Raw genomic sequence first — 14,180 nt, forward strand, 5'->3', positions numbered from 1 at the left:
TTTTTCTCACCTGAAAAAAATATATAATTGAGTCATCTTATGGAGATTTCTTTCACTCTTAAAATAAAGGAGCCAAATTATTTCTACACTGCCAAACGCTGAGCAAATTTTCAATATGAGGTTTGTGGTACATGGAAATGTGGTATTTATCTTTTTTATTTCAACAACCTTATACAGTGGCTGGAACATGTTCATACTCAGTACATTAATTTTAAAAGAATAAAATAAATAAGAAAGGAAGAAAGATGGAAGTAAGAGTAAGAGAAAAGGGAGGGAGGGGAGGAAAAGAGAGAAGAAACAGAGGAGGAATAAAGGAAGAAAAAATGGATGGGAGATGGAAGGGGGAAAGGAAGAAGAGAGGGAGGAAAAAAGAAAATGGAATCGGAGAGCGAGAAGGAAAAAGTAAAGAAGGAAGGAAGGAGAAAATAAAAGAGGAAGAAGAAAAGGGAGGAATAACTATGACTATTATGTGATTAGTTGATTAATTTTGACTTTGACCTGTGTATGATAACAACTGATTTAATCGTGGTAGCTGTTCTGTTCTCCTCCAAATAAGATAAGTAGATTTTTCAAAGTGACTAATGTTACATGAAGTTTAAACATAGTGGTACTGGAGTGGTGTTGGAGTGGTTGAAGTAGTTGTATTTGCTACTTTGTTAGTAATAGTATTAATATTACTGCCTTTGAAAATGAAACCAGAAAGAGATGGTTTCATTTCCAAATGCAATAAATAGCTACGTGGAAATGCTAGAGGAGATTCATTCATTAAAGAGATTGCCCTTTTTTTTTCCTAATTTTTCGAGAATTTATTCAAAAAACAGCAGGATATTTTTAAAATATTCTTAGATTCTTAGTCTTAAATTGGAAATAATTTCTTTGTTTATTTTGTCCTTAAGCATAAACTTGATTCATTAGTAGGAGCACACAAACAAACATAATTAGTACTAGAGAAATAGAAGGTATTTGTATCTTGCTCCAGTGTAAGAGTCAATTAATTCTGTGTGTTTATGTGTTTGTGTGTGTGTGTGTGTGTGTGTGTGGGTGGGTGGGTGGTAGCTTTTTGACAAGCTAATTCAGATACATTTTTTAAAAAATGGTGATATTATTCCTCACATAAACCAATAATTCTGAGGTTGTTTTAGGAAGGAAGTGAGTCAGTGCTTTGGATACATTTAATGGTAGCATTAATAATCATCACTACCATTAATTAAGCACCTGCTCTGAGCAAGGCACTGCACAAAGCTAGCTCATTTAATTTTTATGGGAACACTGTGAAGGTAGCATTTGCATCAGTTTTGTAGTTGAGGAATCATAGACGCAGAGGGAATAGTTAACTTTTCAAAAATACTAGCTGATAGCTTTCCTCATTATGTCCACCTCTCCGAGGTCAGAGAGTGACTGAAGATCAAAGAGAAAATTAAAAAGAAAAAAAAACAACAACACATTTCTAAGCCTTCTTTCATCTCAGAGAAACAACAACAAAAAGCAAAGGTAAATACAGACACACACACACAATATTTTAAATAAGACACTTAGCATTGTTCTAAGTTGTTTGCTAAAGTATTTCTGTGAATCTCCTAACACACTTGTAAGAAGGACACCGTTTTCCTTATTTGACTGATGAGAGAAGGAAAGTTTGGGAGGTTAACTTGCCTCGCCAATTTGGCAAGTGATGGAATCTGTATTTGAACTCAAAATGCACATGGCTTGGAAGGCTGAAAGTAGGACTGTGCCCCTTTCCCAGGTCACACTGACCTTCACCTACAGTGCAAAAACACTTTACAAGCACAGGACACTTAAAGTGATACAAAGACAAACAAGACATAGCCTTAAACTCAGAAAGCAAAATCTCAGAAAGTATCTCGGCTGATGCAACATTTATGAGGAAGTGTGAGATGGTTTGCAAAATAGTCCTTGGAGGTCATAAACTGAAATATTAACTGGTGGCCTTTTTTCTGTTGAGTAAATTTTTGATGGAGAAAGGGCATTCTAGCACCTTGGAGGGAGATGACCTTATTATAATGAAGGAGACACTCGCTCTACTTCACCAGGCAACAGATTTTGAAAGGTGAAAGCAAGCCTTCCTCTACTTTGTATGAAAGGGGGCATTTTGCATACACACTTTCAGATAACTCTTATAACAGCTCTGTGGGATAGTAACTCTTTTTTTTCTCTTTTACAAGTGAGAAAACTGAGGCTTGAGAAGACGAAGTGTTCACCTTGGGTCATACAGGTAGCAAGTGATGGAGGCAAGGCTCAAACCAAGGCCTACCTTATTCCAAAGATCCAGTTTTTTCACTGCATCTTATTACCTCTCATTGTGTATACAAATGTGTGTTGTGTGTATGTGTGTGAGTGTGCATGTGCAAACAAATGGACACATCTTGTGGTACCTGAAGCCTGCTTTTATATTTGTATTTCTTGTCTCCTTTTCCTCTTCCAGGATAGCATGTGCACACTGGGTAAATGAGGGAGATTGGTGTGCTAAGTGGTGGGGATGGTGAAGTGCTGAACCAATGAGAGTAAAGAAGGCCTGTGGCTAGCAGAAGCTCTTCTCTCTCACTGGCAATACTAGAAAACCAGAACAAGGGTCATAGTTCCTGCCTTGAGCATCCACCAAACCTGACTTCACTATTTCCTAGACCTGAGTATACTGAGAAAATAAAATTGAGTTCAACTTAGAACCTCTTATTTGGTGTAGGTCATAAGTACTTAGTTTCCAAAGACTTAATTCAAATGCCAATTCTTCTAAAAAGTTTCTCTTATCACCTGCCCAATTAATGCTAACTTAAGGATTTCATTTTTCTGTGGATATTTATCAAGTGGCTACCATGTACTAGGCATTGTGCTAAGCATCTGTGTTAGGGTTAGGGTTAGGCACATCAACGATCATGTTACACTATAACTGTTTTTCTAAATATCTGTACCATAAACTAACAAGGACAGTTGTTTATCTGCTCAATATTCTTAGCTTTTGGCATGGTTTGCACATACAGTAAGTATATAATAAATGTATGTTTAATGAAGGTATTCAGGGAAGAAGTGATGATTTCAAATGGAAATGATATTGGCTGCTTATCGGGTGAGGGAAATCAAAGGTTGAGCTGATCAGTTTACAAGTCCCAAGAGGTGGTCTCACACTTCTTCAAGGGGACCAGTGGGCAAATGTTATAGAAGGCAGATGACTGCAAAAGTAAAGGTAGTACTTTCTTCTATTAAGTTATCCAATTATAGGATGGGTTGTCTGTTGAGGTAATGTGCTTTTTGTAAGTGGTGTTTAAGCAAAATGTAAAGCCTTTGTCTATCTGGGGTGATCTGGAAGGGTTTTCCACATTGATTTTGACACGAACTTATCTAAGGCTTCTTCTAACATTGATACCTGCCATTCTACGATCAGGAAGCCTTTACAGAGGGAACGGCAATGTCTTAGTGAAGCTGGAGAGGATGGTTCATGTCAGAATACCCCTCTCCCTCTACCACTTCAAACCCTACTCATTTACCCTTGGTGTAGCACTGAGAGAGGGCCACTCTGTTAATGGCCTACACTTGAGTGTTAGCACAGAGTTAGTTCATCATTCATGGATAATGAGCAGAGAGGTCCAACCAATGAAAGAATTTCAATGACCCTCTTTGACTGTCATGATCGTCAACCTTATGATTTTACCCTCAGGTCCTTTTGGCCTAGTTTCTCTTCACATCTCTGTTTCAAAAGCTTCAAACCTATGTTCCTGACTAAATTTCAGAAAAGTTATTACCGTCCCTAAAATTAAAAAATAAAATAAAATAAAAATTACCAAACTATTGTCAATTAAAATGTAGTAGTAAAGTTCTGACCCTGAAGCTAGATCACTTCACTCAGCCGTCGACTTCCAGAAAGTGAGCTCACCTTTCTGTGACTCATCTGTAAAATGAAAACACTGATCTAAACAATCCCTCAGGAATTTCCTTACTCTAATTCTAAATAAGTCAAATGGTGGTTTTCTGTTTGTTTGTTTGTTTGTTTGTTTTTTGCATTCTCAGTCCCAAAGAATTTACCTATTGAGAATGGTAATATATGGAAGCTTGAGTCCCCAAGAGAGTTTCTATGTCATTGTAGATGATTCTAAATGAAGATGAAGAGAGGCAAACTAAGCTGGCAGGTGACAGTCTGAGGCTGGTGCTGCTAAGGAGTTGAGCTTTATTACTCAGGGATGAGAAAGAGAAGACTTTCCTCACAGGACCTGACTGGCTAATCTGTGAAGGATGACTCATTCATCAATGCTGAAGATGACCACAGCACTGAGCTGCAGCTCTGTCTTCCACCAGACTTCCTTTGCACAACCTCACTCAATTTCCCAGGGAACCCTGGCTGGGATAGCTTGTTTTGATGCATTTTAGAGTAGCAACAGTGGTAGAAACAGTGGAGGAGATGGATCCGATAGTCCAGACAGTCATCTCAGAAGAAAAGAGACAAGGAACATGATGACATGTGAACTTGCACCTGTATGACAAAGTAAGGATGTTGGCTGTACTGTTCCAACTGCTGTTCTTCATTTTCATTTATCGTAGGAGGCTTATAAAGAACAACTGCAGGTGGTGATTGCTCAGAAAGAGGCTTGGCACTAAAAATACAATTTGGGATGTGAATATACTTGTCAGTATAATAGACTTGCAATGTTTTCAATGATCCATACCTAGCTGTGAGCTACCTGCAGGTAAGGATGATATTAAACATATTCCTACACCCCAGTACTCAGAAGGGAGCATTAACAGAGCTAGTGCTCAATATAGGCTTGATAAATAAAAGAAAAATTGAGAATCATTTTTGTTTTAAGGCAATTGGATTACAAATGAGTTTCTTTCTTTTCAGAAGTACCCATAATATTGTATATTGCTTTTTACCTGGAAGCGAGTTACCCTCAGTGTGACTTACCTCCTGAACAGAGTTCTCCAAATAGAACCTTCTCCTTTGTTAAATTGCCAATCCACATACTCATCTCTTAACCATACTGTATACATGACATAGAGCAGCATACCATCCAATCTAGGAAGCCTTCCTGCTATCCCTGGGGAAATCACCCTCTCTCTTTCTTACTTTCTAGTATAACCTAGTATACTAGTATACTAGGGATTTAAAGACAATTTAAAGACAGTTTTATACTAGTATACTAATTTCTAGAAATTAAGGAAGAATACTAGATTTAAAATTGTCTTTAAATCCCTTTCTGCCTCTCACTTGTTGTCAGCCCTAGGCAAGTTACTTAACTTTTCTCTGCTTGTTTTCTGATCTGCAACATAGAGATAATAACAGAAGCTATTGGCTGAGTGAGATGGCTCATGCTTGTAATCCCAGCACTTTAGGAGGCTGAGGCAGGAGGATGGCTTGAGCCCAGGAGTTCCAGACGGACCTGGGCAACATAGTCAGACCTGTCTCTACAAAACATAAAAAAATTGAAAAAAGAAATAGCTAGGTGTGATTATGCAAACCTGTAGTTTCAGGTACTCAGGAGGCTGAGGTGGGAGGATTGCTTGACTCCGGGAGGTTGAAGCTGCAGTGCGCTATGATTGTTATCATTGCATTCCAGTCTACACAACAAAGCAAGACCCTGAAAAAAAGAAAGAAAGAAAGAAAGAAAGAAAGAGAGAGAAAGGAAGGAGGGAGGGAGGGAGGGAGGAAAGGAAAGGAAAAGGGAAAGAGAAAGGGAAAGGGAAAGGAAGAAGGAAGGAAGGAAGGAGAGAAACTATCATGGTTTTATAGTTGGGCTAAATGAGTCAGTACATGTACTCATCAAATGATAAGTGTTCAATATCTATTATTGATAACTATTATATCTATCTATTAGTTATCAATAACTATTATAATAACTACTATAATAACTATCAATAACTATTATCAGTAGTATTTTCCCTCTTTTATATTATACTTTTAATAACAAATTACTTCTTGTATTTTAATAAAACTAATTTATCAGTTCATTCTAAGACTAGTTATATAAAATGAAAACCCTGGGGAGAGCCTCCACATCTTATCACGTGTTCTTAAAATAAATGAAAAAAATGGAAAGTTCTTTTAATTCAGTCTCCCCATGATACACACCTCTTATAACAAGATTATATATTGAGTTCAGCCTTATTGTGTATGATTTTCGTTAACTATTAAAGACATCTTAAATGCATTTAAATGTAATTAAGATTAATTAAAATTGTAAGTGAAATGTTGAGACAAACTGCCTAGATTTTTAAGTGAACAAAAGTAGATCAAAGGGTAAAAATACATAAGGATACAAAAAAAAATCCACTGTTAGTTAAAACACTGTCAACATGATAGTTAATAGAAACATAAAAGTGAGCAGGAGGAATTTTAGATGAAGCTTCTTTAAAAAAGCGGATGATCCTATTTTCAAACAGAACCACAAAGAATTGTAGAAACACTTTCTTAATATGAAAATAAAAAGAATAAGTAACACTAAATCACTCATTACTCTACTATTTTTTGAATTATATAAGATAAAAAGTAGGCCAGGTGCGGTGGATCATACCTGTAATCCCAACACTTTGGGAGGTCAACATGGGTGGATCGTTTGAGATCAGGAGTTCAAGACCAGCCCGACCAACATGGTGAAACCCTATCTCTACTAAAAATACAAAAAATAACTGTGTGCGGTGGTGTACACCTATAATTCCAGCTACTCAAGAGACTGAGGCATGAGAATCTCTTGAACCCAGGAAGTGGAGGAGGCAGTGAGCCAAAATCACACCACTGCACTCCAGCCTGGGCAACAAAATGAGACTCTGTCTCAAAACAACAACAACAACAACAACAACAAAAGTAAAAACTCTTCATCTCTGTTCATTGAAGTCTATCCTTTAGAGATAAATACCATTAACAATTTGGTAGGCTTTCTTCCAGATCTTTTTTTCACTCATATTAGTCAGTCATATTCAGTTAACTAGTTAGTAAAAACAGAGTGCTATACATAACATACTGTAACCTCCTCTTTCTTTTTAACAATTTAGCATGGGCATCTTTTCATGTACATATGTTTATCTCATTCCTTTTTATTTCCAGCCCAATATTCCCATAGAAATAGTAAATTTCATTCTTATTAAAGGCTTCACACTGTTTCCTGGTGTGGATAGACCCTAATTATTTAAGTCAATCTGAACGGGAGTTGAATTTTAGGTGAATTTTAGGGTTGCATTTCAAATAATCATTTGGAAAACTATTTTAGCTATAGTTTATTTTAGCTATATTAATTTTGATTCTTAAAACCATCAAATGAATAATAAACCCAAGATAATCTTTAAAGGCAGAAAAATTACTAAAGGATAACTTATGCTATTATGGAAGGAAGCAGGATAGATGCAAGTTGGTTTGGGTTGTCTATTTTTGCTTGAGGCCCTTTCATTGCAACTGCTGTCATCCTTATTGTAAGTACGAGAAGAAAGAATTCCATATGAGATGAGAACGTGTAGACAGCTCCACTCAGGCTGATGCTTTGCACTGGATTGGGAAATGTATCTACTCATGCCTGGGAGGGATCCAGAGCAGGGAAGCATTTACCAGAAGTGGGATTGAGGAATCACTTGTTCTTTCAGAGGCCACTGGCCACCAGGTACCATATGGCTGCTTCCATGTTGTGAATTCCCTGAACACTAGGCACACTGGTATTCAAATGTTGGAACAGAACAATTTTCAAAACCAAACAAATTATATTTGGATTACCCATAATATCACTTCCTTCTGTTAGCTTTGATGATTCAGAGAGAATATATGTGTTAAATTAACAAGTCTATTGAGAACTTTTGACATCTGTAACCTTCTCCTTAGCTGGTACACCAAATGCCTCTATAATTCTTGCCTACCATCTGTGTGTTTAACTGTGGACATGAACAAAATGAGATGGATGTGTTCTGTGGCTAAAAAAAGCAGCACCCCCATTTACTGTAAGCAGAAGGGGCCAGGAAGTAAAGGAGAAATGAGGATATTTGGACAATGCAAGAGGAGTGGGGCAGGGAAGTGAGGGAGAATGGCAGCCTCCTGCATCATCATGGTCCAGGATTTTGGTGCTGCTTCTCAGGGTAAAATTGTTTGCTTTCTCTGCATCCCAGTTCCAGGTCCCTAGGTTTGAACACCATGTCCACTCCAGGCCTACCAGCTATAGCCAGGAAGATTTGCTAAATAAGAGATTCAAGGGGGACAGCGGGAGGGAGAGCATTAGTACAAATACCTAATGCATGCTGGGCTTGAAACCTAGATAACGGGTTGATAGGTACAGCAAACCACCATGGCACATGTATACCTATAACAAACCTGCACGTTCTGCACAGGTATCCCAGAACTTAACGTAAAATTAGAGAGAGAGAGAGAGAGAGAGAGAGAGAGATTCAGGCTGAGAAGCAGCAACTTAAGAGTTCTTGAGGACAGAGTTTGGTGCCACCAGAAGGGAGAGAAAAACCTGGAACATGGCAGGAAAGCATCATGAAGAGAAGATTGCGCAGGGATTTCTAACATGTCTGGGTAGCGTGGTGACTCTGTGTACTTAGTTCTCTATAAGCATAACCAAGCTGTCACAACAGGTTCCTTCTATTATCTCACAAAATCTCTTCTGAACTTCCTTTGGTTCTTCTAATGGATTTTTGCCCAGAAAAATAAGATACATCTCACTTAGATCCTAGTGTAATCAGCCTCCTATGAAAATCCCAACAAAACAATTTCTTAAAGCTTGCTCTCTGCTGTGTTATATAAGCATTTAGATCCCCTCTACAAGCATCCTCTTCTCTCCATCCTTCTTTGTAAGTACAGCTACAGCTAGTTGTCCAGAGTGTAGGCAAAAACTGCCTGACTCATCTAGTCATACCTTAATGACAGCTGTGCCCCAGGCTTCAAACTATACTGGTTACTCAGATCTTCTAAATTGGACATTGCTAATTCTAGAATCAGAAGCAAAGGGACCTAGGGACAAGTCATGTTATTGATATTTTATTTTCTTAATTTAGAGTCAAGGCATCTTGGTTGCAGTTATGAGAACACAGACTCCACCTTCTGCTAAATTATATTTTCTCAAGAGCCCTATCAATGCCCTTAAAAAGACAACAGAACCGTCTGTTATGCACCACCCACAATATCACGTATGGAGGTTCATCTTAGAACAAAGATGAATCCTCAGTGAATACAACAAGAAATCAACTGACTCAAGTTTCAGATTAGCCAGGCAGCTGCTAGGTATTTTGAAAGCAGAGAAGCCAAATCAGAGATATGAAAAGAAATTAGTACTCAGGTAGAGATGCTACAACATGGCTTTGTAACAGAAATAACATATAGTGGTCTTTTTGTTGTCGTTGTTTACCTAGATCCATTCCCTTTTGTAGCACTGGTATCCTCATTTTCCTCTGAGCCATTCCTTGCCCACTCCCATCTCATATTTTTCAGGTAAAGTTGATTTCACTCACAGAATACAAGAGTAGAACATGTGTTCTGGGCCAGCCTAGTTACCTCATTCTATCCTGCTTCACTCAGTGCACTTTAAAAACGGGCACATGTCTCAAAGCAGGTCTGCTAGAGAAGATACAACCTGAAGACTTCTACCTAAGCTTTCAGAAAAACAAACTGTCAATTGCTAGACTGGAATGAGATTCTGTAAATGTGAAGCTTCCTTGGTGTCTCTGGGCAGAATTGGGAACTGAAGTAGCTCTGAGGAAACAGAACCAAGAGGTAGATAACATTGTTTGAGCTGGGAATCAATTCATACTTAAAAAGAACTAAGCCTAGATTTTTCAGTTTGCATGGAGCCAAAAAAAAAAAAAAAAAAAAAAAAAAAAAAATCCCTTTAGAATAAGCGAATCCACCAATGGCAAGACAGGAAGTCCTACCTAGATTGCCTTTTTCCAATTTCGGAAACATTAGCTGAAACACCTTTCTCTACCCACACTTCTCTGCCTTGTTGAGAAGTTGAAAAGCAACAATTTAAGAGTTCTTGAGGACGGAGTTTGGTGCCACCAGAAGGGAGAGAAAAACCTGGAACATGGCAGAAAGGAATCTTGAAGAGAAGTTGGTGCAGGGGTTTCTACCATGTTTTAGTAGGGTTGGTTGTCCTTTCTTAGTCTGGGGTTTCTACCATGTCTGGGTAGGGTGATTCTTTCAAGTCCTTTCTTACACAGCTAGCATCTCCCTGAATTAATCCATGTTTGTCCTTGACCACTCAGTGAAGCTCTTCAGTATATTCAGCCTTTTTATAGAGGTCTTCCAAGTTAAACTGAAATCTGGATGTGTATCTCAATTACAAATAACATGCCTGTGTGCTTGAAACAGACACTGCAATGATTAAAGTGTAAATTCATGAAATAGGGGCCTATTTATTACCTACAGAGGCACCATTTAAGACACAATTGAGGTTTCAACTTAAGTCTTTCTAACCTTTGATTCCCTTTGGTATGATAATTATACATTTTCTAGTAAAATTATTTCTGCCATGTCATAACGGATTGGATTAAAAGACAAATAAATGAATTATATGCTAACCTCATTGGTTGCCTGGCAGAAAAGCCACCCAAAGTGTTATTTTATACCTAGGGGCAAAACGTTGACACAGTTGAATTTATTATTTGGAAAAACATAAATATCATATTAACATAAAAGGCTACTGATTTGAGGCAGTGCTCTCGTGCAATGCTAAATTACTTTCCTAGTTCTGCCTGTGGTCAGTCTCAAAGGAAGTGAAGCTTTCGGTCTGTACATCTTCCAAGTCCACTGCTTGTCTCCATCTGTGCTTATAAAAATCTCACACTCATGAATATTATTTATATGAGTATAATATTAAAGTCTTGTCAGGAAAAAATATCTTGGATTAAACATCCAAGATATTTAACAGAAAGAGAAACATGAAGGTTTGGTTTAAAATACATTAGGGAATAGAAAAAGATGCAAAAGGAATGTTAAGGTAACACTGAGGTAGCAGTTGCAGCAAACATCTACAAAGGGAAGAGAAGGGGCAACGATGAGATGGGATAACAAAGGGAGGATATCGGAGTGTAGAATCTTGAGGAGGAGACCATGTGGAGACTGGAAACAGTCTCCTGTGACCACGGTGTAGAGCCCTTGCCAGGCTAATGCTAGTAGAAACAGCAAGCACGTGGGGAAGGGCAAGTCTCTCCTCTCTTCTTCTTCTCTTCCAGTCTCCTTCAAGGGAACACAAACCAAAAAGCTGTTCTAGAAGATTTGGAGAAATTCAGGGTTGTTATATGACAAGTTACTATAAATTAAATATAGATATCCTTTTTAAAAACATCTCCTCAGTCATTTCATCCATGTGAAAATCCTCCTTGGCCTTATTTATTTTCGGGGGGCTCTGCCAATATGCTCCTGACCCTCTGATTTTGAATTTCCACACATCTTCCCCCTTTTCTTCATTTCCTGATCCCTTTACTGTTTCTCTCCTAGGATTACCCTAACCATTCAAAATTATTTATTATTTTCGATAATTCAACCCTCTTCACCCCCATCATTTCTCATTTCAGAACATGCCCTTCGGAAGACTTCTTTTTCATACAGATTTCTGTGGAGTTTGTTATTCTGTCCTGAGATTAATTTTGTTACATCTTTGGAATAAGAACCAGCTACAGTTAATTATTATTTTTATTATTAATCATTTTATTTTGAATTAATTATATATTCACATGAAGTTGTAAGAAATAATGCAGTTAGGTCCAGTGTAGCCTTTACTGTTTTCCCCGATGGTAACTTCTTGAAAAACTATAGTACAATACAATCAAGATGTTGACATGGGCATAGCCAAGATTTAGAACATTTCCATCACCACAAGCATCTCTCTTGTCCTTTTATAGTCACACCCACTCCCCACCCCTACTCCCTGCATCCACAAACCTGTTCTTCATTTTATAATTTTGTCATCTGAAGAATGTTACGTGAATGGAATGAAATGTTATGCACCCCACTTAGAATTGATTTTTGTTCACTCAGAGTGGTTTTAATTTATACTTCTTTAATGGCTAATTATGTTTTATATCATTCATGTGCTTATTTGTTATCCGTATATTGGTGAAATGTTTCGTTATGTCTTTAGCTCATGTTCTAATTGAATTGTTTGCTATTTGTTTTATTTGCTGAGTTTTGAGAATTCTTTATTATAATCTAAATACTAGTTATTTGTAGTTTGCAAATATATTTTCCTCTGAAGTTTATTTTTTCATCTTCTCAGCAGGTTCTTTTGCAGAACAAATTTAAAAAATCTTTATGAAGTTCAATTTATCATTTTTTTTTCTTTTATGGATCATGCTTTTGGTGTCAAGTCTATAAACTCTCCTCCTAGCTTTAGACTTACAAGATTTTTTTCTTATGTTTTTATTCTAAAAGCTTGATCATTACATATTTTATATTTAAGCCCATATTCCATTTTGAATTAATGTGGAAAGTGTGAGGCCTTATTTTGCTTTTAGGGGAAAAATATTCAGTCTTTAATCATTAAGTATGATTTTAGATATAAGCTTTGTTGTAGATGTTCTTTCTTAACTAACAACTTTACTGAAATTATTATCATGAATGAGTATTGAATTAGGTCAAATGCCTTTTCCTGCTTTCATTGATATGATCAGGTAACTGCTCTTCTTTAGCTTATTAATATGGTAATTCCATAAATTGATTTAGAATATAGAACCAGCCTTGCATTCCTCAAATAAATTTTACTTGGTCATCACACACACACACACACACACACACACACACATATATATACACACACATAATTGAATAACATAATTCCATTTGCTAGTATTTTGTTAAGCGTATTATGAGAATATTGGTTTGTAGTTTTTTATTTGTTTTGTACTGTCATTGGTTGGTTTTTATATTGGAGCATTATCAGTTTCATAAAATGTACTGGGAAGTATTTCCTCTTCTTCTATTTTCTGGAAGACATTGTGTCAAATTGGCTTTAATTCTTCTAGAATTATCTAATGCAACCATCTGGTCCTGGAGATATTTTAGAGGGAGTTTTAAAATTATAAATCCAATTTCATGAATAGTTATGACTATTGAAATAATCTATTTTGTATTAGGCAAGTGGTGGTAGTTTATGTTTTCAAAGAATTGATTCATTTGGAAAAAATCTACTGTTAAGCCCATCTACTAAATGTTTTACTTATTTTAGCTTTTAGATCTAAAATCTCCGTTTGGTTCTTCATAGTATCTTCTATTACTTCACTGGCAGTTTCTATTGCTTGGCTGGTGCTTTCTATTTTTTCATTTGTTTCAGGTATGTTTGTAATTACTCATTGAAGTGTTTTTTATCATGTATGCTTTACAATCTTTTCAGGTAATTCTAACATTTCTGGAACCTTTGTGTTTGTATCTGTTGAATATCTTTTTTATTCACTTTCAGATCTTTCTAGCTTTACATATAATAAGTGACTTGAATTGAAAACTGGATGTTTTCACATTATATACTGAGATTCTGGGACTTATTTAACCCTTCTGTTTTAGTTAGCTTTCTCTGTCATCTTGTTACCTGTAAGTGAAGGTAAAAGTTCAGATTCCCCATTTGGCCTCTTTAACACCTGAGATGGGGACTCCCTGTTATTGCTCATTGGGGATAGGAATTCCAGTTTTTCATGGGATCTTTCCTGACACTACGGTGGGGGTGGCCTCATTACTGCTGGGCAGGGGTTAAAGTCTTGATTTTCTACTAGGTTGTCTTTGACACCATCTTGGTGTGAGGTTGGAAGCTCAGTCTCCCTATGTGGTATACACTGACACCATAAGGGGTAGGGGAAGACTCATCATTGGCTGGTGGGATGAACACCTTAGCTTCCTTAGCCCTCTCTGGCACTACCCCAGCAGGGTGTTGTGGTTCTTCTTTACAGCCTCACAATGGTAGAAGTCCAGTCTCCCCACTTGCCTTAGCTGCTATGCATAGGGGAGAGGCCACACTTCTTTTCAGTGCCATTAGGTTGCAGTAGAGGGATTATTGTTTGAAAGGTTGTTTTTTTTTTTCTTTCTTTCTTTCTTCTCTGTTGCTCTTTTCCTGTTTTTGTTGTTGTTGTTCGTTTGTTTTCCAGAAAAAAAAAAACTCACAAGATTTTGTTGGTTTCTTTTTTTTTTTTACTTTAAGTTCTAGGGTACATGTGCACAACGTGCAGGTTTGTTACATTTGTATACATGTGCCATGTTGGTGTGCTGCACCCAT

The sequence above is a fragment of the Chlorocebus sabaeus genome, chromosome 1 (genome assembly GCF_047675955.1).
Source record: "Chlorocebus sabaeus isolate Y175 chromosome 1, mChlSab1.0.hap1, whole genome shotgun sequence".
Lineage (NCBI taxonomy): Eukaryota > Metazoa > Chordata > Mammalia > Primates > Cercopithecidae > Chlorocebus > Chlorocebus sabaeus.